The 26,860-nt window shown below is 39.0% G+C and overlaps 1 protein-coding gene across 10 annotated transcripts in view; it reads left to right on the plus strand.

The window, feature by feature from the left end:
* Nucleotides 1–26,860, plus strand: part of LOC149565025 (flavin-containing monooxygenase FMO GS-OX-like 2) — a 92,413-nt gene that overhangs the window by 55,595 nt on the left and 9,958 nt on the right. The window contains exons 7-8 of one of the 10 annotated variants that reach the window (XR_016361992.1): nucleotides 15,357–15,495; nucleotides 15,719–15,863. The exons of the other annotated variants lie outside the window; for them this stretch is intronic. The gene's annotated coding sequence lies outside the window, so the exon portion shown is untranslated. The remainder of the gene's footprint in view (nucleotides 1–15,356; nucleotides 15,496–15,718; nucleotides 15,864–26,860) is intronic. 10 annotated transcript variants of the gene reach the window in all.

Genomic DNA, 26,860 nt, shown 5'->3' on the forward strand with positions numbered 1-26,860 from the left:
TCATTTTTGTAGGGGGAGAGGATTTGTTATCTAAAGTAAAAATCTGATTCAATAAACTTAGTGTGATCTTTCCTTAGCCAAGCTCTAATACCATGTAAAGTTTACTTACAGATTTTCCTTCTGATGCTGAAGTATGTATGTTTTATTTCAGGTATAGTAATTGTAAATGAAAGGATCCAATGTGCTGCACAATATATATTGATTCAATGCAAATATGATATAATAGTTCCTTCAATTCGATGTCTGTATTGCCTCCAATCTGCCCGCATTAATCAATTTCTGTAATGGGCACCTACCGGTTATAACTTCATGAAACACTTTGCAAGTAAGCTCTGATACCACTGTAATGGACACCTTGGAAATGCCTAAGAACTAAACCAATTGCTGAAAGCGATTTAAATGTCTTTGCATAAGTTTCAATCCACACAACATGAGCAAGAAGGAATTTATGCAAATTGAAGAGTGAACCGCTGCTGAAATAATATTAGTTCTCACAATGATAAAATCAAGTATATAGCAATGTATTTCAAAGGCCAAACCCCAAGGGAATTACGTCTAGAATGTTACAAGAGAGGTTGAACGTCCTCTAATGCCAAGAAAGATATGTGACTCACACATCCAAGCTCTTATCAAATGCAATTCACAATCATCCGATGCTAAACACTGAGACTCTCACCCCTATTTATCCTTTTCCTTCACCCTTCTAGAAGGAATTAAAACATTAATTAATTACATTTACTAGAGGCTTCCCCCTTCCAATAATTAATGCATTCTCTAGAAACTCCTCCCTGGCAATACAATAATTAATTGTGCTTCTAGAAAATTAAATTACTAGAGGTTTCCCCCTTTCCAATAATTAATACACACTCTAGAAGCTTCTCCCTTGTAATACAATAATTAATTAAATATAAAGTCACTTTTTAATTTTTAATTTATTTAATGACTTTATAAGAAATTAATTTAATCTCCTCTTATGCTCCACTTAGCCTTTGGAGAACGTGAAGGCTAAAAGATGGGGTCATTACAGTGCGCCCTCCTTGAAATTGCTTGTCCTCAAGCAATCTTAGTCCTGTTTTTTGTAGCACCTGCTCACTCTCTGAAGTAGCATCTTCCTCTGGCAGATATCTCCATTTGACTAAATATTCTTTAATCAATCTGCTTCGCAGAGTCCTTTCCCTAGTATCCAGAATAGCCTCAGGAATTAATACGAGCTTTCCGTCCTCATCTAATGGTGGTAATTCTACTGAAGGCACAACTCTTTGACCGATGGCTTTCTTAAGCCTTGACACATGAAACACATTATGCACTTGACTGCCCTGTGGAAACTCAATCTCGTAAGCAACCTCGCCCACCTTGCAAATCACTTTGTAGGGGCCATAAAACCTAGGCTTCAACTTCTCTGCTCCGCTTTTCTTGAGTGATGACTGTCTGTATGGTTGTAGCCTTTGGTAAACCATATCCCCAACCTCGAAATTGCGCTCTATCCGGTGCTGGTCAGCATACAATTTCTGCTGATTTTGGGCTTCTTGTATATTCTCCTTGAGCACCCTCAAAATATCCTGACTATCTTGCAAGAAGTGTTTTGCTTTGGGCACTCTACTATCCCCCAAAATCAGATCCATGAAACTAAGTGCTTCGTAATCGTACAGTGCTATGAATGGAGTCATCTTGATGGACATATGATAAGTGGTGTTATAACAGTACTCTCCCATGTGTAGCGATTTGACCCAAGCCCTTTGTTGTGCAGTCACATAGTTCCTCAGATATCCTTCCACTATTCACAATCTCTATCTGCCCATCTATCTGTGGGTGATAACTAGTGCTAGGTGTAAGATCTCTACCACACAATGTAAACAATTCCTGCCAAAAAGTACTCATAAAATTTACTGCCCTGATCACTGATAATGAAACTAGGTAGCCCATGTAACTTGAATATCTCTTTGAAGAAAAGATCGGCCACCTATGCTACTATGTAAGTGGATGGAATAGCAAAGAAGTGAGCAAACTTCATTAGCCAGTTAACTATCACATAGATGCAATCTTTCCCTTGTACTTGTGGTAACCCGGTGATGAAGTCCATAGAAATACTTTCCCATTTCCTATTTGGAATAGGCAAAGGCTGTAACAACCCTGCAAGATATGTGTGCTCCCCCTTGTTCTGCTGACAAATTGCACACTCCCTGACATGCTTCTGAACATCATCCTTGAGCTCTTTCCATGTGAACCATTCATGGATCTGCCTGTAGGTCTTAAAGATCCCTGGATGTCTAGCTGTAGGTGCATCGTGACATGCCTTCAGTATTACCTCCCTAAATTGTGATGAAGGAATCAAATATATCCTACCCTGAAACTTAATCAATCCGTCCATCACCACATAATGATCATCATGTATGGTGCTTGCAATTACTCCAGAAGCCCAAGTGTCCCTTGCATACTCTCTTGTGATCTTATTTCTCCAATCTCCTGTAATCTCAGCTAGAGCACAAATATGAGTTCTCCTGGATAAAGCATCTGCCACCACATTCTTCTTACCTTTGACAAACTCAATGTCAAAGTCATAGGCCTGTAACTTCATAATCCACTTCTGTTGTCTATCATTCAAATCACTTTGGCTCATGAAGCATTTGATGCTGTTGTGATCGGTTTTGATAACAAACTCTCCCCCAACTAGGTAGGACTGAAACTTAGCCAATGCAGGCATTATAGCCAACATCTCCTGATCATAGATGGAATAGATCCTCTCCACTCCACGGAGCTTCCCGCTCTCAAAAACAATGGGATGCTTCTCTTGCATCAAGACTGCCCCAATCCCATCTCCTGACGCATCACAATGAAGCTCAAATGGCTTTGTGAAATCTGGTAGAGCTAGTACTGGACATGATGACATCACCTTCTTGAAATGATTGAAGCTTCTCTGAGCTGCCTCTATCCATGTGAAGGCCCCTTTCGTGGTAAGGTCTGTCAAGGGTGCAGTGATCTGTGAAAATCCCTTAACAAATCTCCTATAAATTTTGCAGAGACCAAGGAATCCCTTAAGCTGTGTAAGATTCGTAGGAGTAGGCCAATCAACAATAGCTCTAATCTTTTCAGGATCTACCCGACCTCCATCTGCGCTGATGATATGTCCAAGGTATAGTAGCTCAGTCATCCCAAACTCACACTTAGATTCCTTGGCATTTAGTGACTGTTTCTCCAAAGTGGACAACACCATCTCAAGATGTTGTAAATGCTCCTCCCAAGTCTTACTAAAGACTAAAATGTCATCAAAGAAAATCAAGACAAATCTCCTAAGCTGCTCCTTGAATACCTGATTCATGCAACTCTGGAACGTAGCAGGGGCATTGGTTAGCCCAAATGGCATAACCAAAAACTCGAAGTGGCCATAGTGACACCGAAAAGCTGTCTTCTCAATGTCCTCCTCCCTCATCCTGATCTGATGATACCCTGACAATAGATCAATCTTTGTAAAAAAGCATGCACCATGTAACTCATCAATCAACTCATCTATTCGTGGGATGGGATATCTATTCTTAATGGTCTTCTTATTTAATGCCCTGTAATCGATGCACATGCACATCATCTCATCCTTCTTCTTTACCAACACTATTGCTGAAGAAAAGGGGCTCTTACTAGGCCTGATATGCCCCATCTCCAACAACTCCTTAATTGCCCTCTCTATCTCATCCTTGTGTTTCTTAGGATGACGATAAGGAGTAATCGTAACTAGTTTGCCTCCCTCCTCGAGCTCAATAACATGCTCTATCCCTTTGTTAGGAGGAACTCCATGCGAAATCTCACCAAATACCTTCGTGTGCCTGTCAAGTATCTCCTGGATATGTGGTGGATGACTCTTCACTTGTGGCTCTTGTGAAGTTGGCATAGTGAAACATTCCATTGCCCACTCTATGTTATTATGCTGAAAAAGTCTCTGCATTCTCCTCAGGGAAACTGCTCTGCAACTCCCATCTGAAAGTCCTCTAAGTATAACAGTTCTTCCCTCATGCTGAAACCTCATCTCCAATTTTGCTAGGTTAAGTGTGAACTCTACTAGCGAGGCCATCCATGTCATGCTGAGGATGACATCATAGTCTCCCATGTCTACCACATAGAACTCATCCTCTAACTCATAGCCATCTCCAAACCTGATGTGAAGATTAGATATCTTCGAGTACATAATAGTTTGTCACCATTAGCTATCATGACTCTAAACCCGACGTGCTCCTCGGTCTGTAGACCTGTTTTGACTACCAATTGTGCATCTATAAAATTATGTGTAGCACTTTCTGCCCTTGGATAGTACCCCTGACCTTAAATGTGATTGCCTTTTGAGCCCTCATTAATTGTGCTAATGACTTCTCATCCTCAGGAATGTTGCTCTCCTCTGTAGTGCTATCCTCATCTGAATTAGAGTGCTGATCCTCCCTCTCTGACTGTGACTCCTCGGCTGAGAAATACTCCATTTGATTTACCTTAACCTTGAGAGGACACTTATGAGATATATCCCAAGGTTCTTCTTTCTTAAATCATTCAAGGTGTCATTATCCTACTTATCTTTTTTTGGCTAAGCATCCTTGTAAACAGTTTTTTTGTCCTTCTCCTTGTCCTTTTTCATATAAGAATCCCTGTGCTGAAATCTGCTCCTAAATGAAGAAGGTGCTAAGTCATGAGCCTTTTTAGTGGCCTCCTGCAATGTAGTTGGGTCATGCCCCTTGACCCAACCTCGCAAGTGTTCTGAGAGTCCATCCATAAACAACACCACCAACCTCCTCTCTAAAATATCTGTGACCAACACAACTAACTTCTGAAACTCACTAATATACGTCTCAACTGATCCCCACTGCTTGAGTTGGGCCAACTCCTTAAACTGTAATTTAGGATCCTTGGTATCAAATCTCTCTATAAGCTTCTCAATGAACTCCTCGTAAGATGTGATTTGATTATGCCCCAAGGTTACCATGCCATGGTGCCACCACTCATGTACCGGTCCATCCAAGTGAATAGCCACATACTTTATAGCCTCCTCTTCACACATAGGATTCAGCAGCAAGTATGTATCCATCTTCTGCACCCAAGCTCGTGCGGTCATCTTCATTGAAGCATCATAATAAGGTAAAGAAAGTTTCCCAACTTTCTTTCTTAGCTCAAGGTTTTGACTTCTTCCTCCTGATCTAGGCATGTGTCTCATCCTCAAGTCCAAGTAATCTTTGAGAGAAATGTCTGCCTGAAACTCCGATCCACTGGCCTCCCAATCCCTCCTGAACTGATCCTGTAACTCCATAATTTGCAGTTCATTAATCGGCTGAATTGGATCTCTCGGTGGGAAGGTGAGTAGAAGAGGTCTCGAGCTGGCTGTTCGTGCTGGGCGTGCAACATGTTTGAAGCTATTAGCCTCATTCCCATTGTTGTCATGTCCATTATTACCATTAATGTTGCCTCAACCTCCATTATCATTGCCCCTATTATTGTTGTTTCCATTGTTGGCATCACCCGGATTAATATTGATGCCCATCTGTCTAGCCATTAGCTGCAACATCATATCCATTCGCTTATTCTGCTCCTGAAATGTATCCAGTAACCTCAACATTACATTTTCTTGATCTGGACCGATATTCCTATCATCTCGGTCACCCATATTGCTGTCTTGTTCAAAGAATATCTCCTCTGTATTTGTATGACTAAATTGTATGTCCCTTTGCACGAATGAACTACCCTATTCGTTCTGCAAGTCTGAACTCCTACTTTGTCTTGCTCTGGTATTGCGGAAATTATAAAGCCCTTGTCGCATGCTCAAACATAGATGCTGAAGATCTCCATAGGATGGTAGGACTTATAGCTCTGATACAACTGTAATGGGCACCTACCGGTTATAACTTCGTGAAACACTTTGCAAGTAAGCTCTAATACCACTGTAATGGGCACCCTGGAAATGCCCAAGAACTAAACCAATTGCTGAAAGCGATTTAAATGTCTTTGCATAAGTTTCAATCCACACAACATGAGCAAGAAGGAATTTATGCAAATTGAAGAGTGAACCGCTGCTGAAATAATATTAGTTCTCACAATGATAAAATCAAGTATATAGCAATGTATTTCAAAGGCCAAACCCCAAGGGAATTACGTCTAGAATGTTACAAGAGAGGTTGAACGTCCTCTAATGCCAAGAAAGATATGTGACTCACACATCCAAGCTCTTATCAAATGCAATTCACAATCATCCGATGCTAAACACTGAGACTCTCACCCCTATTTATCCTTTTCCTTCACCCTTCTAGAAGGAATTAAAACATTAATTAATTACATTTACTAGAGGCTTCCCCCTTCCAATAATTAATGCATTCTCTAGAAACTCCTCCCTGGCAATACAATAATTAATTGTGCTTCTAGAAAATTAAATTACTAGAGGTTTCCCCCTTTCCAATAATTAATACACACTCTAGAAGCTTCTCCCTTGTAATACAATAATTAATTAAATATAAAGTCACCTTTTAATTTTTAATTTATTTAATAACTTTATAAGAAATTAATTTAATTTCTTCTTATGCTCCACTTAGCCTTTGGAGAATGTGAAGGCTAAAAGATGGGGTCATTACAATTTCAATGCTTGCAATATTCGGGTGGCATACATTTATTTACAAAGGTGGTCGGTGTTTGGGTGAATGGGCATGTCTCCAAATGGAGACATGACCATTCACCGAAGCACCCAATCGGTGGTATGGTCACACCTATTTGATTTACTCATAACAAAACTAATGATTACAAGACTTAACAAAGTCTAAAGCAATCGATGATGAGTAGAATAAATACGATCACTTGTTGAGTTCATTCTCAGATATAAACATAATAATTATATGCACAGTCGGTTCTGAATGCTGTGATCACAATAACAATGCAGATTATATTCATGCATACATATATATCGATATTCAAATCATATTGACATGTATATATACATGAGTATATTCTCTTATGATCAGTGCTATTGTCTGAATTGAAGCTACTTCATTCAACAAAGGGTATTTTTAGTTTTTTAAAAAAATTGAGTTTTGATAGAGAAATGAGATTTGACCAAAATAAGTTTAGAGGTCCTAAAATGTGACACAGATTTGTGCTTTTCGTACATCATCTGAAATGGTGTATGTCCCATAGTTGCCTTGTACGTGGTTCGATAGGCCCAAAGTATTGCAAGTAGCCTCTCTTCCCAGTTGCTGGCCTTCACCCCACAAGTTTTGTATAGGACGAATACTAAAATTTTATTGGTGGATTTGGCCGATCCATTTGCACATGGTAAGTACAAGGTGGATAGGTTATGGAATATGCAGAATTCATTGGTCATGTCTTGCACCACCTGATTTACAAAATGTACCTCTGTTGCTCATGATGGAGATTGGTATCCCGAATATGGTGACAATTTGCTCGTACAAGAATTTGGTAGTAGTCAAAGTTGTGTTGTCTGGAAGTGCCTTTGTCTATGCCCACTTTGTGAGGTATTTAGCGGCTACCACAACATACTGACAATGCTTGGCTGAACTTGCCCTTAGGGGTTCCACAAAATCAAGTCCCCACCTTTCGAATAGTTCTTGAGGTTGTGAAGGGAATAAAGGCATGAAAACTCTTTTCAATGTTTTCCCTCTTCTTTGGCATGTGTCACAACCCATCATCCACTGCTTTGCGTTTGTATGAAGTGTTGGCCACCATAGTCCCGCCAAGAGTACCTTTCTAGTTGTGGCATCTAGCCCTGTATGTCCTCTTGCTAGTCCTTTGTGGGACTTTTGCAGCACACTAGGGATCTCCTCCATTACACATTTACAAAGTACTTGGTCATCCCATTTTATAAGAATTCCTTGGATGAGCTGAAATTTTTTCTTTTAAGGCCAACCTCCTCCTTTGGTTGGTTGCCATGTCAAGAGGAAGTGATGTCGTGGACAGGTATCTCCCAATTTGCTCGTACCATGCCAGAAGGACTGCAATCCGAAAAAGTGAGTATCCTAAAAATCTTTGTTACTCCATCAATCGGTTCCCGAGACTTTATTCTTGACAGATGATCTGCCATGACGCAGCTCTTGCCTGGTCACACTATAATATTGAATGTAAATTCTTAAAGTAGGAGGAGCCACCTACTGACCTTCCCTTGTATTATGGGTTTGTTGACCAAATATAATAATACAATAGTGCCTGGTGGTCCACATAAAAGGTAAATGGTGGGCAAGGAGAGAGTGCCAAAATTTTTGAACTGAGTACACCATACCTAATGCCTCCCTTTCAGTCGTACTATAGTTTTTTTCTTTTGAGAGCTGCCTACTAGCCAAGTAGACTAGATGGTCTAGTCCTTTGGTTCTTGCCTGAGCTAGGGATGCCCCAATGGCAAAGTTAGATGCATCCATATGCACCTGAAATTCCTTGCTCCAATCATGATAGACAAGGATTGGTGCTCCTATTAGTCTTTCTTTTAGTTCCTTTAATGCATTAGTTTGCTCCTTCCCCCATAGGAACATTTCTCCATATCTTGTGAGTCTCTCAACTGGCTATAATATCTCTGCGAACCCTTTAATGAATCACTGGTACTAGCCCACATGGCTGCAAAATGAATTTACCCCCGTCACATCTTCTGGTTGTTCCATTTCCATGATTACTCCAATTTTACTTGGGTTGAGTTTTAACCCTTCCTTGTACAGAATGTGTCCCAACAATTTTCCTTGAGGTGCCAAGAACCAACATTTTTTTGGATTGAGTGCCAAGCATGCCCTCCAACATTGCTCCATGTGTTCTCACTATATTGGAAGGTGGGTCTCCTTTCCACTGAACATAAACCAATCCTCTAAAACTGCCTTAAAATTGCTTCTTGTCATTTTGTCGAATATGTGGAGTATGATCCTTCGGAATGTGGCAGGGGTGTTGCACGATCCAAATGGCATCATGTTGTATGCATAGACTCCATCCTCTACCACAGAGGTGGTTTTCAGTTTGTCTTCATTAGCTATATTGATACTGATTTGGTTGTAGCCTGAGAACCTATCCAAGAACGAGTACATCTCATGTCTCGCTACCTCTAATATATTGTCTGTAAACAGTATTAGGAAGGGGTCCTTGACAGTTACTGCATTTAAGCACCAAAACTCTATGCAGATTCTAATCTGGTTTGCTTCCTTCTTTAGTGAGATGACAATTGGAGACACCCATTCATTGGTTTGTACTTTTTTAAAATAATACCTACCTCCAATATTTTCGCAATCTCTTCTTGCACTTTGGCTGTGTAGTGTTTGTTCATGCAGTAAAATCTCTTCTGTACAGGTCTGGCATCAGGCATTAGTGGTATCTTATGTACGCACAGTTCCGGTGGAATCCCTTTTAGATTCTTGTATGTCCGCGCAAACACATCTTTGTACTCTAGGAATATTTTGAGTGTGTCATGACCCCATATGGATATACGACCAATATTAATAAAAATATATATCGAATATAATTATATGATGAATAAAATGTTATTTGATATCATTAATCAATAATATGATATTATAATTGTTCTTAGAAGTAACAATAACAACTAATAATCAAATAATCAAATATAAATTTAATAATACAAATTTATATAAAGGATATGTCTGATTTGATTATTTACTAATATTGAATTATAACAATCAAAATAATAGTTATATTTAATATTATACTAAATAAATGAACTATACTTATAATAATAATAACCTAAACTAATATTACTATACTATACTAATATTAATAGTCCAAACTAATTATGAAACAATTATATCATCAATATGATCTCAAAGTGATCAGTTATCTAGCCATATTAAACCTAAGAAAATTAACTAACACATTCTGAATGGAGCAGGACATGAAAGGTCGTGACCCCTTATTTGAATTGACATATAATAGATGTTGGAGACATAAGAGGAAATACAGAGAGATAAAGTGGACAAATAGTATTGCAAAAGGGATTAGAATAAATAATCTACCTTCCAAAAATACCCCACATAGAATTTGCCAAAATGAGAATCGAATACCATTATCTACAACTATATTTGAAGATTTAAAAGGTGTTAGATAAGTGTTTTGACCATTCCCAAGTGATACATGGAATAATTCACTATTATTATTTAATACCAATCAGAAATGTGATGTGGATAATAAGGAGTTTATAAAATCTTAAAAGAAATCCCATTCACGTAAAAAGAAAAAATAAGGGAAGACATCAAATTATTAGATGGAAAGAGAATAAGTTTTCTAAAATTTGTTTACAACCCCATAACCATGGGAAGATAAGGAAGAGGGTTAAAAGGACCAAACTAAATGAAATGACTTAATATCATAAAAGTATTGGGTTGTCTATTCCCTTTTAATGTTTATATTTTATATAAGGTACATTCTATATAGATATATATATGTCTAATAAAATATAAATTGTACCATAATAAAGGAAACACGTTATTATACATGGTAAAATAAATGATTAAGTATATATAATAAATTTTATAAATATATGGGATAATAATGTATATATGATATGTATATTTAGAGTTCTAGATTATCAAGAAATTAAAATTTTATTGTTTAAATATGGAAACAATCCACCTACTCTGTACTCGGGTATTTTTAGATAGGGAGTTTATGGAGGGTAAAGGCAGAGTAATTTTGGGCATATGACAGACTATCCCAATACTAAGGTTAGGCCTTGAGGGGCGTTACATGTAGTCTGTTCCACACAACCTTCGCATAGTAAATCTACCATCTAAGAATGACCTTAGTATTAGAGAAAGTAAAGAAATTTTTGCATAAGAAATCAAATTAAATAAATTCAATTGATTATAATTCAAAATTGGATAATATGCTTAATGATTTTACAAAATCTATTTAACAAAGATCTCTTAACGTTACAAATAATAATCCTTGAGTGGGTTCGAACCCAATGAAGGAATTTTTTTGAACAAAATCAAGTAAGGTCCTAGAAGGGATCATTATAGAGTGAAGCTCCCTTAAGGACTAGGTCTCAATCATCCCTACTACTATTAGTTTTGGTTCCTCATGATCATCCAAGTTAAATTCCGTCATATTTGGCTGCTTGCATTTTACCTCCTCGTGTTCCTACAATTGGTGAGTAGGTGTGTCATCTATCCTCGCTGTCATTTCCTTGTACTCCTTATATTCCTTGGGGTGCGTATCCTTGTTTTCTTCCTTCTTGGCATTTTCAAGCATATTGCAGCTCAGTTAGAACACTATGTACTCTTCCATATTTCAATGAAACAATCCTTTGAGAGACCTTGTCTCGTCCTCCAAGAAGCTACCAACTCTCAAGACATCTTCCTCATTGGGCTCCAATTCTCCATTTCCATCGTATCCATCTCCTTCTGATTTTGAATCGGATGCCAATTCTGGATGCGGCTTCAATTGACAAGGTGTTCTTTTTCCGCTTATGGTTGGCTTTGGTTAGCACTAACCATTCCCTACCTAATAAGATGTCATACCCTTTCTTCTCCAAAGAAATGACCACAAAGTCCAAAAAGAATTATTGTGTCCCCATAATCACTTTTTGGCCCATGAGCATGCCAAGTGGTTTTATGCCATGTTGGTCTACTCCTACCAAGTGGAATGTGGATGGCCACAATGTGGGTTGCCCAAGGCTTTCATGTCTCCTCGGGGAGTATGTTGACTCCCAATCCTCCATTGACAATGGCATTTGTAAGTTTGTGTCCCAAAATTTCTATTTCCACTATGGGAGGAGTCCTTCCTATCCCTACGGTGAATAGCATTGATTTCGTTGTTGGTTTTCGTTTGGAAAAATATTTTGATTGCCATCTTCCTCCCTTGGCTTGTTTCTTGTGTAACACGAGGACTCACACCCCTTCCCAAACCTCATAGTACCCGTCCTCGAGATGTCCCCCTACCGGGTACTTGCGTACCCAATTACCCCCACCTCCGCCATTCTGCAACCATGCTGCTGCTGGAATGGATACTTGAATTTCTATTTGAACTTTGATTTTTGAATGTTACTATAAAGCATGTAATATGTTGCTATGTTGAATGTCCAATGGTTCTAATTCATGTTGCAATTTTGCTATGTTCAAGCATTCTAATTTGGTATGTTCTTCTGAAACATCATTTCATAACGAGCATTTCAAGTTCTATATGTATACTATACAACACCCCTCCTTGCCCCATCCTCCCCTTGTCATTGTCCCCTCGCCATCCTGAAAATGTGGCCCACTTTAACTCGTCCCGATGTCTCGCCATCTCCACGTATCCTAGTACTGGTGTTACATTGCTCGTTTCCTCAATGGCTAGTGGCTTTTTCCTTTGTCCCTAAAATTGCTTCCCTTAGTTGGGGTAGTGTATCCAATAAGTTAGCCACTCTTATTGGTATGGTAGCTTGTAACATCTATTTTATTAAATTGCTGCCGGATGCCGAACATATCGGAGTACTTGTTGTCTCCTCATGATTTTGTTCTTCCTCTAATGCCATGCGTGCTTCCTCCAGTCTTTCTTTTTTGGTTCTGGGGTCTAGATACAAAGCCTTCTTCGCTTGCATTCTCATTACGGCCATTATTTCTTCTTCTGGCTTTGTTACGTCCAGCATGTTTACCGCCTTCCCCTTGGGACAATTGGCATCCCATGATTCCTCGGTCCACACCATTGGTACAACTTGTTTCTTTCGCTTTGCTGATTTTAGCATTCACATGCAAAGTGTCCCCACTCGTTACATCTTTTGCATTGTATCATTGGGTGGCCCTTTGCGTCGTACTGGATGTGCCGCTGTGGCGTGTTTTAATTGTTGTTGTTGCCTCCATGTCTATTATTCTAATAGCCTCCTTGGGAGGCATTGGAGTTCATATTCCTTGGAGGCATGGTGGGTGGGGTGGCTTGTTTTGTAGTAAGAAGTACTTGCGCACTTCTTACCTTTAAATTGTATGGACACTCTCTAAGAGAGTGCCTGGCATTGATAGATGTCACAAATTGAATTTTTCTGATAGTTATTCTTTGTATGCCCTTCACTTTGGCACTCTATTCACCACAACTCTTTGCTTTCTTTAGTTTCTTTTTCTCCTTCCATCTTCTTCACCATCCGCATCATGTCTTTACAAAGTGCTTGAATTGTCTTTGATTCCCCTTTACTTTCTTCATCACTGCTGCCAACACTTAGTCTCTTTTTATCCCTTGTGGTTTTGTCTTCACTCTCGATGTCCATCACTCGATCACATGCGTCCTTATATGTGGATGGAGGTACCACCTTTATCTTCCTTCAAATGGAGGGGTTTAGTCCTATAAACCATCTTTTCTTTAATTCATTTGTCAGTTTGTTCTCCATCTTCCCTATTAGTTCTTTCAATGTCTAGTGATGGACTCAGACGCTCTTTCTTCCCTTGGCGTGTGTTGTATATTTTTCCCACTACTTTGTCATCATCTCTTAGCAGTTTAAATTTTGCCTCAAAAGATTTCTTTAAATCAATCCTTGTTTTTTGTGTGGCTCGTAGATCAATATACCAATCAACTGCTATACTTCGCAACATGGATGGAAAGACTTTAAGCCAATAGTCGTCATCTTCTTGTCCTACGACCTCCCAAATAGTTATATATGTTTAACAATGTTGCATTGGTTCTCCTTCTCTTGTAAAGTTTGGGAGTTTTTATTTGTCTTGTGTAATCATCATCCTTCCTCTCGTATAGTTAGAGTTTACTCCTTGGGGATTCCCTCCTTGTCTCTCAAGCCCATCTTCAGTGGTATTATTGGGTTGCAAGACTTCTCCTCTATCACCTATTGATGTATTTTGGTGGTACCAATACTTACACCTTCTTGGGGTCTCCAGCTTAGTTTTCTCTATGGTTACCTCATTAGAGATAACTAATCCTTTTATTCTATGTACCATAGTTTCAAACGATTCTGCTACTTCTCCTTCTAAGCTTTCCCCTTTGTTTGTGCTATGGGAGTTGTGAGAGTGCTCTACCTTTCTTGATTCACTTCTGGAACTATCTGTATCCTTGCCGTGCCTTGTGGTACTGGGTGATGGTTTGTCCTTGAAGACATTTCCACCTTGTGGTCCTTCCTACAAATATTTGCTGTAGATGGTATAGTCTTGTTGGTGTTGTCAGGTGAGATTCCTCAATCTTTGTCGCCTTTCCTCTTGTTGGTGTATCTGCAAGGAATGCCTTGCCTCCTCTTTGCTACTTTCCGAATATGTTACCTTCTAGTATCACCTATCTTTGTTCAGAAGGAGGGGCATTAATTGTTGAACTGGGTCTTCCTTTCGAGGTTCCTTGTGTCTCTCGATTCCTCCACCAGAGGTTTGTTCTATGGTTACTTGTATCCCTAGATTTTTCCTCTCAATAGGTCCTTTGTAAAATCATTGCAATACTTGTTGCCTCCTTTGTTCCCTTTGGAGAGCTTCTCTTTGTTCCTCCAATTCTACTAGCCTTCATGCGAGCAACCTTGTGAGACTCCCAAGGAGATCATACACAACTTTGTTCACTATGAGTTCGGCTTGTACCATGCTAGTGGGGAGAGCACTCTTCTCTGGCTCCTGCCAGATGTCCTCATCTACCGCTACATCCCACGTGTGTATGAGGTCTTGTGCCAGTTGATCCTCCCTTGTAACTTCCTCCTCGATGTTGCTATCGGTTATCACTATTTGCTGGTCGAAGGATCGAACCATTATACTTCCATCTTCTCCCCGTCTTCTTAGATCTCAGGTTTGTGCTTAGACAATGACACCATAAATGTTTTTGCCAGATAAGGTAGAGTCTAATGCCAAGTGTGTGTGTGTATCAAGTCCAATTACCAATGTTATCGCCACATTTATACCACTAGTGAGAAAGTACACATAAATGGCATAATATAAATTTATTGATTGTTCTAGAGAGTTACTTTACCAATACCAATGATCTTTAGTATTACCATACCCCTTCCCATTCCTTATGATCCTTACATATAGTGCTCGGATTGGTTGCGAGAACCAACCATCACATCTCTTGGTACATGAATTTTCCTAACAAAAAGTTAAAGTATTTTATTTTACTTAATTACCATCTACAACCATCTCTTCTCTCTTATCTTTGCATGCTCATTTTGTCAAATCTATAAATGCATATATTATATATTGGCATTTTGATTGTTGTGTAACAAGGATTGTCTTTTATTAAGAAGGGTTTGTTTCTTTTAAGAAAGGTTTTCTTCTATTTGCATATCTCATCTAATAAGAGTTTTCCTACATTATTATTTCTATTACAAAATCAAATTATTGATATTATACTAAATCTATCTAGTTGTCTGTAGAGGTGGAAAAACTAAATTGGGGTTTTAACCGTGGGAAGCCCTTATACAACCCCAACACTTTTCCCCGTTTCTATGTGTGTAGGCGGAAAACAGGTTCGAGGAGCAAAGCATAACATATAGGAGTGAGTGAAACGTGTTTTTTGTTTGTACAAACTACGACACAACACACAGATGTCCTGTGGCACACTGGCATCTAATATCAAGATTGTGCCCATGTCAGGGTAAGAAGTTAATTCTTTCATCTTTCCTTCTTGTAATCAGAAAGTATATACCTTTCTACATTTGCTAGTTATTTCAATATTTTAGTTTCCCCATTTAGTTAATTGTTCTCTTAGTTTATCTCCCTAGCTCGCTAAAGTGCTAGTAAAGTGAGGTAGTCTAAGGTACGTTTTCTATTCGGGATCTTAATGTATATGGGGTACGAATCCCCTACTCTACAAATAGGTGCAGCACTAGTGGTGGAGCATATCTCCAAGGAGATAAATTGGTTTCTCGAATCTGCGTCCTTATCTACTGTTGAAGCTGAATATATTGCAACTGTTTTGTCTTTCAAGTCTTATGAATGAAGGAGACTCTCAAGTGTATCAAGGTAAAGTATTATGAATAGATCTCAATTTTGTCTGACAATACTAGTGTGATTAATATTTCAAGAGCCCCATTCTGCATTCACAAACTAAATTTATTTCTATCAAATATAATTTTTTAAGAGAAAAAGTTGCTGATCATGAAGTAAAACTGGAAAATTATGCAACCAAGGATCAGTTGGTAGATACTTTTACAAAATCCCTTCCTAAGTTGACCTTTGAGATTCTTCATCAAAAGCTAGGAGTCTTGGCTTTTCCTTCTCCTTGCTGACTAATTTCAAGAGAAAACATCTATCAAGGGTAGTATGTCATTACTTTTATATTTTAAACCTAGATGGAGTTTCCAACTCTCCTTCCTAGTTGATGTCAAAGGGGCAGAGATATGTAGGAAGACAAAATTATGCAGATATGTTGAAAATTTGCAGAGAGAATCTCGCCATCAATGATGAAGGTGAAGATTGTTAGACACAACAAAAATTATGATGTGTGTCATTGATGTCAATGCAATTCACATGAACAATTTGATACTGTTGGCACATCTTCTGAAGGATATTTAGGTGTAGGAACAAAGAAAGCTTAGTTTTTATGAAAGATATTCCTCTAGATCAATTGACAGTGGTGGTGAAAGGAAATGGCATTTTGTTCAAGAACTGAATTTTGCTAACATTAAATGCTACTCGAGAGAAAATGTCAGAAGAACAACACAAACATGGTTATCAAAACTAAAACCATTAGTCATCAATTGATTGGGATTGATGACACAATTCTATTCGGACCTCACATTGAGATTATCATGGTTTCATAGACACATACAAAAAAAAGGAGTCTTGGACCCTAATTTCAGTGGAGAATCATGTCCCATGGACGTTAATTATGACCTTGCTTCCCATATACCTTCAGATGTGCTTACTTGTTTTAACAGGGAAACTAGTACACCAAGATATTTCAAGCTTTTCTGTTTTATTGTGGGTACCAAAACCACTTGTATTATCTGCCACATCTATCCTTTACACCTCCCCAATACTAGCCTAAATCTTTTTTAAGGTTTTATAGATGGTGGTGTTTGGTTTTATTAAGTCTTTGAGACTCTTGAAAGGAGGTTGGCTCCCTTGTGTTGGGCATCACTCATACATTTGATACCATTGCCTCCTAGATACCTTCAACTCCTCTAAAACTAATGATAATTTGTGTCTTGTTCTTTATTTTGTTTATTGTTGTTTATCTTTATTTTGGGCAAAACATTAACTAAAACTTTGTATTACTTGTTGGAGTAATGAAACTAAATCAAGAAGGTTCCGAATGACAAATTAGGACTATTTTAACAGAGAAACAAGTACACCAAGGTACTGCAAGCTTTTCTTTTCTATTGTGGGCACCAAAATCACTTGTATTATCTGTCACATCTATCCTTACAGCTCCCCAACAGTAGCCTAACTTCTTTTCTAGGTTTTATAGATGACGGTGTTTAGTTTTACTAAGTCTTTGAGGCTCTTGCAAGGAGGTTGGCTCCCTTGTGTTGGGCACCACTCATACATTTGATACCATTGCCTCCTAGATGCCTTCAATGTAGTATCCTCCCCTTTTTTTTTCCAAATAAAGAAACTTGCAAGCTACTTTATGATATCAATTAATTTGCTTAATAACTCAACATAGCATTTTTGTCAAACACTTGGCACACATACTACAATATATAGGAAAAATTTGAAACTTCTTATTTGCTAATTAAATATTGATTTTTGCCATGTAAATGTGCTCATACAATTGTTTAACATGCTGCGACAAATATCAGTCTCGTATTCAACAACTACAATGCAAAAGTATAAAAATTTGACAGAAAAAACCTGGAGTTAGTTGCTGTAGTATTTTGGCAGATGTAGTTGGTAGCCTTCCAAACCCCCAAATCAGCAAGAATAAACAATAAACTTGTTGCAAATACTGTTCACGTACTGTAGCAAGTTCACTATTCATACCCACTGTAGCAACCACTATTCACGCGCACTGTAGCAAAACACTATTCATCCGCACTGTAGCAAAACACTATTCACGCGCATTGTAGCAAAACACTAAATGAAACCCAGTGTGTTTGGACACACCGTTAATCCTCTTGATTGTGTCTTTCAATAGCGAAGAGAATGCTAGCAAAGAGGGATTCCGTCCTCTAAGCCCGATAATCAGATATCTAGCAACATAACATTAATCTTCATCCAAGCATCCTAAAAAGAAGCTCTTCCATTTCTTTTATAGTGTTCTCACAAGAGCTCAATCCTTCGTTTTCTCAATGTGGGATAAAACATAACTCCCTTTATGTAACTTATGTCTCCAATGTGTTATAAAATAAAGGGGACTCTTTTAATTTAAATATTTCCCACAAACTATAGTCTATCCATTAATAAAGTTAAATATTTAAATTTAACTTTATAAAATAGCTTTATCAATGCATAACAAATCTTATCAATGATAAACAAGTCTTCTTGTCGATTTTAAACAATTACCATCGACATACCGCTGCCACTGGATGTCCAACCATGTCCAAGATGACTTACTATAAATAGTAAGTATGCCCAAAGTTGCCTCAAAACCCTTCAGAAAGACCTACAACTGAAACTATCTAGGCCAAATGGCCTCTAAGTCCCTTTAATGTCCTGGTTAGCCTACGGGACCGTGGGGAAATAAGCTAACGACAACATCATGCTATGAATGCTAAAAAGGGGACATTACAGTCTGTCCTTCCCAAAATTGCTTGTCCTCAAGCAATTTCAGCTCTGGATGCTGTAATATCTGCTCATTTTCCCAAGTAGTATCCTCCACTGGTAGATTCCTTCACTTGACCAAGTACTCCTTGATGATCCGCTTGCGAAGCACCCTCTCCCTGGAGTCAAGTATAGCCTCAAGAACCAAGATAAGCTTTCCCTCATCATCAAGAGGTGGCAATACTACTGAAGGCACCACATTGTGGCCCAATGCCTTCTTAAGATGTGACACATGGAACACATTATGCACTTTACTGTCTGCAGGCAACTCCAACTCATAAGCTACTTCGCCCACTCTCTTGATTATTTTGAATGGTCCATAGTAGCGTGGTTTCAATTTCTCTGCTCCACTCTTCTTGAGAGAGGACTGTCTATACGGTTGTAACATGAGGTACACCATGTCTCCTACCTCGAAAGACCTCTCAACCCTGTGTTGATCAGCATATTGCTTTTTCTGATTTTGAGCCTTTTGCAAATTTTCCTTCAAGGATCGCAAAATGTCCTGACACTCCTGCAAAATATCCTTGGCCTTAGGCACTCTACTGTCCTCAAATACAAATCCAGAAAATTAGGAGCATCATACCCGTATAGTGCCATGAAAGGGGACATTTGAATAGACATATGGAAAGCGGTATTATAGCAGTACTCCCCTAGATGTAGCCACTTCACCCAAGCCTTCTGCTCTCTTGCAATGTAGTTTCGAAGGTACCCCTCAACCCATTTATTCACTATCTCTGTTTGCCCATCAGTTTGGGGGTGGTAACTGGTACTCGGAGTTAGCTCTGTTCCACACAACTTGAACAACTCCTGCCAAAAGTGGCTCATAAACCTACCATCCCTGTCGCTGACTATGCTCCGTGGCATCCCATGTAATCTAAATACCTCTCGAAAGAATAGCTCTGCTGTCTGTACTGCTGAATATGTGGACGAAATCGCAAAGAAATGTGCAAATTTCGTCAATCTGTCTACCACAACAAAAATACAATCTCGACCCTGTGCCTTTGGAAGGCCTGTGATAAAATCGATGGAAATGCTATCCCACTTCTTCTCTGGTATAGGTAGGGGCTGTAGTAAATCGCCTAGAAAGGAATGTTCCTATTTGTTTTGTTGACACACTGGGCACTCCCTAACGAACTGTAGCACTTTTGACTTAAGCCCCTTCCAAGTGAAGCGCTCTCTCATCTGCTAATATGTCTTAAAAAATCCTGGATGTCCTGCTAATGGTGAATCATGAAATGCCCTCAAGATCTTTTGCTTCATGGCAGACCCAGGTACCAAATAAATCCTTCCGTTATAAATGATCAAATCATTTACAACAATGTATCGACTATCCTGAATAGCTCCTTCAATAACACTAGATGCCCAACTATCCTTGGCGTACTCTGCCAAGATCAACTCTCTCCAATCATCCATGACTATCCCAACAACAAGCAAATGAGGCCTTCTGGATAAAGCATCTGCGACAATATTTTTCTTCCCTTTGACATAGACTATGTCAAAATCATAGGCCTGTAACTTACTCACCCATTTCTGTTGCCTGTCATTAAGATCCTTCTATCCAAGGAAATGTTTCAAGCTATTATGATCTGTTTTTATTGTGAATCAGCTCCCTGCTAAGTATTGCCTGAACTTAGCTAGCGCGTGCATGATTGCTAGCATTTCTTTGTCATAGATGGTGTAAGTTCTCTCAACACCTCGTAATTTCCTGCTCTCATATGCGATGGGATGTTTGTCTTGAATGAGGACAGCTCCTACGCCCTCTCCCGAGGCATCACACTGCAGCTCAAAAGGCCTGGTGAAATCTGGAATGGCTAAAATAGGACATGTACTCATCAGCTCCTTGAACCTGTCAAAACAATCCTGAGCCCTCTCTGACCACTTGAAACTGTCTCTCCGTGTCAAATCTGTAAGTGGTGCTGCTATTTGTGAAAATCCCTTCACAAATCTATGGTAGAACCTGCAAAGCCCAAGAAATCCCTTGAGTTGTGAAGTGTTCCTCGGCGGTGGCCAATCCAGAATGGCCTCGATCTTGTCTGGGTCAACCCGAACACTTCTTGCACTAATAATATGCCCTAGATAGAGCAACTCTGTCATCCCGAACTCGCATTTACTCATCCTGGCATATAATGACTCCCTCTCTAGAATGCTGAGCACTGCATCAATATGCTTCAAATGTTCCTCCCAAGTATGGTTGTATATCAGTATATCATAAAAAAAAATCAACGCAAACTTCAACTAATCTCTGAATACTCTATTCATACAGGACTGGAAAGTGGCGGGGGCATTAGTCAACCCAAAGGGCATGACTAAGAACTCAAAATGTCCGTAGTGGCATCTAAAAGTTGTCTTCTCCACATCCACCTCTCTAACCCGTATCTGGTGGTAGCCGGATCTCAAATCAATCTTAGAGAAGTAGCATGCACCATGCAATTCATCAATAAGCTCATCGATGCACAGGATAGGGTATTGGTTCTTGATTGTCTTCTTGTTTAGCTCCCTCTAATCAATGCACATCCTCATTGTACCATCCTTCTTCACCAATACCACTGAAGAAGTGAAAGGACTCTTGCTTGGCTGTATGTGCTCCATGTCAATCAACTCCTTGATTGCCTTTTCTATTTCATCCTTATATCTCTTTGGATGGCAGTAGGGTGTGATGATGACTGGCTTAGCCCCTTCCTCTAACTCAATAACATGCTCGATTCCCCTATCCGGGGGTCTTCCTGGAGGTATCTCACCAAACACCTTAGTATGTTTGGTTATTAGTTCCTGTACATCAGGTGGATACTTTTGTTCATGCTGCTCTGTCATCTCAGGCATTGCTCTGAACTCTGCTGCCCACTGTACCTGATCATGTCTAAAGAAACTCTGCATCCGCTTGAGTGACACCACTCAAACTCTCCCATCTGACAAACTTTTGAGCACTATCTTCTTACCATTTGCCTCAAACCTCATTTCCATTTTTTGGAGGTTAAATGTGAACTCTTCCAGAGACTTCATCCAGTTCATCCCAAGCACCATATCCTGATCACCAATGTTGACCACAAAGAAATCTCCTATCATGTCGTAATCTCCCAAACGAAGCTGCAAGTTGGAGATCTTCTTGGTATAGTCGATTTTGAAGCCATCGGCAACCATCACCTTAAATCCCCTATGCTCCTCTGTATGTAGCCCTCTGCGTGACACAAACTTCTCATCAATGAAGTTATGTGTTGCCCCTGTATCAATGAGTGCCACAAATCTCTGTCCATCCAAAGTTCCCCTAACTCTGAAAGTGATGGCCTCCTGTATACTGGACAGCTGAGCTATCGTGCTATCACTGCGTGCTTCCTCATGTGAAGAATTATCATCATCTCCATTTGATTTTGATGACTGCTCTGAATCTCCATCCACTGACTCTTCGGCTGAAAAGTACTCCACTGCTTAGCTTTTGCTTTCAATGGACACTTATGTGACAAATCCCAAGGCTCCTTGCAATGAAAACAAAGCTTCTTCTTCCTAAGATCATTAAGTGTCTCATTGTCCAACCTCTTACTTTCCTCCTTCGGTGGCTGAGCCTCTCTATGGAAGGGTTTCATGTCCTTATCTTTCCTTGAAGGGAAACTCTTTGCCTGAAATTTATTTTTAGAAGCTGAAGAGGAATCCATTTCCCGAACTTTCTTAATGGCTTCCTGCAAAGTGGGAGGGTTGAGAGCTTTAAGCCACCCTCTCAATGGATCAGCTAACCCATCCATAAATAGAACCAATATCCTCCGTTTAGATACATCTGTTACTAACACTGCAAGTTTTTGAAACTTTGAAATGTATGTTTCCAATGATCCCCACTGTTTAAGCTGACCTAACTCCTTGAAATGGAGTTCTGGATCCTTCATGTCAAAACGTTCAGTCAGTCTCTCCGTAAACTCCACATATGAGGTAATGTGTGCATGACCCATAGTGACCATACCATGATGCCACCACTCGTGTGCTGACCCATCCAGGTGAATTGCTGCATACTTAATAGCTTCTTCCTCAGGCATAGGGTTCAATTGAAAGTATGTGTCAAGCTTTTGAACCCAAGCTCTTGCTGTGGACTTGCTCGAGCCATCATAATATGGTAACTGAAGTTTCCCTACTTTCTTCCGTAGCTCATAGCTCTGGTTCCTGTCATGTCCACGTGGCATATGCTTCATCCGCACATCCATATACTCCCTAAAGGTAATTGCAACAGTAAAATCTGGACCTTCGGCTTCCCAATCTCTCCTCAACTGGTCCTGTATATTAGTGATCTGGGGCTTTGGTACGGGCTACTTTGGAGCTCTAGAAGGAAATGTGGGAATCATGGGCCTTGAACTCACTGTCCTAGTTTGCTGGGGTGCATGACCAAAATTGTTCCCAACTTGTTTGCCTCCATTATGTGTCCCATCCTGATTATTACCATTCTGATTATTTCCTCCACCCACATTAGCATTCAACCCCATTTGACGAGCCATCATCTGCATCATAAGCTCCAATCTCTGACTCTGTTCCTGTGCTCTCTGCTCTGCTAATCGCTGTCCTTGTGCCAAGGTGTCTAATAATTGTAAGAATCTTTCCTCTCCCTAATCTGGACCGGCATTCCCGCCTCTGCCTAATCCTGTATTCCTGTCATCTCAGTCACCCATATTGTTGTCTTGATCAAAGAATACCTCCTTTGTGTCTGTATGACTGGATTCTATGTCCACCTGCACGGATGAACTAGACTGTTCGCTCTGCAGGTCTGAAATCCTATTTTGTCTTGCTCTAGTATTGCGGAAATTATAAGGCCCCTGGCGCATGCTCAAACATAAATGCTCTGATTTTAGTATTTTGACATTTCGTCAAATACTTTCCCCTCTATCCGGCTGTTCCAAATTCCCTATAAGACCCCCACAGGATGACAGGACTTATAGCTCTGATACCACTATAGTATCCTCCCCTTTTTTTTTCCAAATAAAGAAACTTGCAAGCTACTTTATGATATCAATTAATTTGCTTAATAACTCAACATAGCATTTTTGTCAAACACTTGGCACACATACTACAATATATAGGAAAAATTTGAAACTTCTTATTTGCTAATTAAATATTGATTTTTGCCATGTAAATGTGCTCATACAATTGTTTAACATGCTGCGACAAATATCAGTCTCGTATTCAACAACTACAATGCAAAAGTATAAAAATTTGATAGAAGAAACTTGGAGTTAGTTGCTGTAGTATTTTTGCAGATGTAGTTGGCAGCCTTCCAAACCCCCAAATCAGCAAGAATAAACAATAAACTTGTTGCAAATACTGTTCACGTACTGTAGCAAATTCACTATTCATGCCCACTGTAGCAACCACTATTCATGCGCACTGTAGCAAAACACTATTCATCCGCACTGTAGCAAAACACTATTCACTCAGACTGTAGCAAAACACTAAATGAAACCCAGTGTGTTTGGACACACCGTTAATCCTTCTGACTGTGTCTTTCAACAGCGAAGAGAATGCTAGCAAAGAGGGATTCCGTCCTCCAAGCCCGATAATCAGATATTCAGCAACATAACATTAATCTTCATCCAAGCATCCTAAAAAGAAGCTCTTCCATTTCTTTTACAGTGTTCTCACAAAAGCTCAATCCTTCGTTTTCTCAATGTGGGATAAAACATAACTCCCTTTATGCAACTTATGTCTCCAATGTGTTATAAAATAAGGGGACTCTTTTAATTTAAATATTTCTCACAAACTATAGTCTATGCATTAATAAAGTTAAATATTTAAATTTAACTTTATAAAATAGCTTTATCAATGCATAACAAATCTTATCAATGATAAACAAGTCTTCTTGTCAATTTTAAACAATTACCATCAACATACTGCTGCCACTGGATGTCCGACCATGTCCAAGTATACCCAAAGTTGCCTCAAAACCCCTCAGAAAGACCTGCAACTTAAACTATCTAGGCCAAATAGCCTCTAAGTCCCTTTAATGTCTTGGTTAGCCTATGGGACCGTGGGGAAATAGGCTAAAGACAACATCATGCTATGAATGCTAAAAAGGGGACATTACATTCAACTCCTCCCAAATTAAATGGTTCTTCCTATCCAAGCTGTGACTAGAGAAAGTTGTGCTACATCCTCCCATCATTCTCAAGACAAATTATAATGCTTAGAGGATGTCCTCACAAAATGGCAGCCAGCTATTCCACTTGAGACATTTATAGTCAGTCTTCCCTTACACTAGAAAATACATGAACGTCTTCATATTTATTTTTGCAAGCAAAATTTCAATAAACTTTTACCTATAAATCTTCGACATTAGGAAAAATTATTCCTTTTGAAACAATTTCTTGACTTTAAAATATTCAGTACAGTTGTAAACCTTGTGTAAATACCAGTGTTACGGGACTCAGACTCGCCTCTGACTCGGAAAGTCAAAATCCGACTCGGACTCGGACTCGGCGACCGGACTCGGCTAGGACTCGGCAAGGATTCGGAAAATCATACAAGTATAATAGTGAACTTTTGAAGGAAAAAATTGAATAACATAATATAAAGTTGAAGATTTAAGATTTAAGATTCAATCCTTAATAGATTCTTGGCATGCCACATCATTTTTAGAATTCATATACATTGTAAAAAACATCTACCAGAAATCTCTATCTTTTTAAAAAATTTAAAAAAATAAAAATAAAATAAAATAAAAAAATCAGAGTCCTGGGCTCTGGACTCGCCCAGGACTCGGCATTACTCTGCCAGGACTCAGCTGAGTCCGAGTCCAGAGGTAGATTGCCTCGGAAACATGGACTATGCCTCGGACTCGTAGAGTCGTGGCATGACTCAGCGAGTCCCATAACACTGGTAAATACACAATTGACTAGGAATAGATCTTTTGTCTCTAAAGTGCACTTACTCTTAGGCCTTACATTCGAGGGATTTGGAGTTGAAAACTCAGTCCAAACTTTACTAAGAAAAAACTTGAAAATGGCTAGAGATGATCAAATGAGCTCCTTCATTTTCATTTTATAACGTCTAATGGAACTTTTAAACATTCACCTTTTTCAGAACAATAACGGGTTTAGGTCCTCATAAAGTGACTTTTTATGTCTCGGTCATCTGTAAATATAGAAGGCATAATCAAATAATTACAAATTCTTGGCAATGTTAATTTAAGACAATTTCCCAATTACTGCAGTCAAAAAATAAAGTAAAATTTAAGACAATTAAATTAATTAACATTCCCTTTGCAACTTCCTAAATCGACCTATTGGAATAAAATAGGCTAAAGGGTCTCTACCAAACACCTAGGTCAAAAAAGGAGACATTACTCTACAGAACTCCAAACAAACTTTCCATCTTCAGATTGCAACCCTACCTCCAACTCTTGAAGTCCACAGAAGTTCTAGCTTAAGGAACTTGAAACTATGGAGCAGTTTTACGCATCTGTAAACTACAAGCTTTTCTCTAACCGATAAACCCTAACTATTTGCATGCTGGACTTAACAGTCTGGAAGAAAGTTTGCAACGCATGAAATGACAAATGTAGAACTACAAGTTGGGGTAGGGGCCTAGCTCATTTAGCTATAGCATCTTGTTGCAGGCAAGAGGTTATGAGGTCCAGTTACACGACTTGTCCTCGTAGTATTGGAGGGTCCATCTTGCCAGCATCACTGATGATGTGAAAATTTTCCTACCAAACACACTACAACTTATAGAAGGCTGCTGATTCTTGCAGTTCAAAAAAAATGTAGAAATACAAGTTCAGAATAGCAAATGAAAATTATATAAATATTTCATTTTGTATTCTGTATAAAAGCTATTTGAGCTAAGCACTGAACACTTATAAGATCTTCATTGCCAAATGACAATCCCCAAGAAGCCCCAAAACTATATAATCTCAATGCCAAGTTCCCATAGCAGGGTCAACACATGCTAAGGGAACAACAATGTATGCAACTGAAATATCTCATAAAGTAAACAATTTAGAATGTCACATGTCTGACACCGATGTTGAGACATTCCAAAAATAAGATAATTTTTCCACCACTTATATGGGATAATCATTTCAACTCACATTAGTGTCAAATGAATAATTATAATCTTATAAATGAGTAATACCAATGTCCCAAATACGTTTTAATCAAATTGCATAAACATGAAATACCGCAGCACAAAAGGACAAAACTCTTTTGGCATGTATTCTTAAGCTTCTATAAAGGATCTAGAGAATCTCAATGGTGGTTCAATATCACCTAATCATTGGAACCTTT

This window comes from Cupressus sempervirens, chromosome 3 (assembly GCF_028749045.1).
Source record: "Cupressus sempervirens isolate cs-2001-9-10 chromosome 3, ASM2874904v1, whole genome shotgun sequence".
NCBI classification, from domain to species: Eukaryota; Viridiplantae; Streptophyta; class Pinopsida; order Cupressales; family Cupressaceae; genus Cupressus; species Cupressus sempervirens.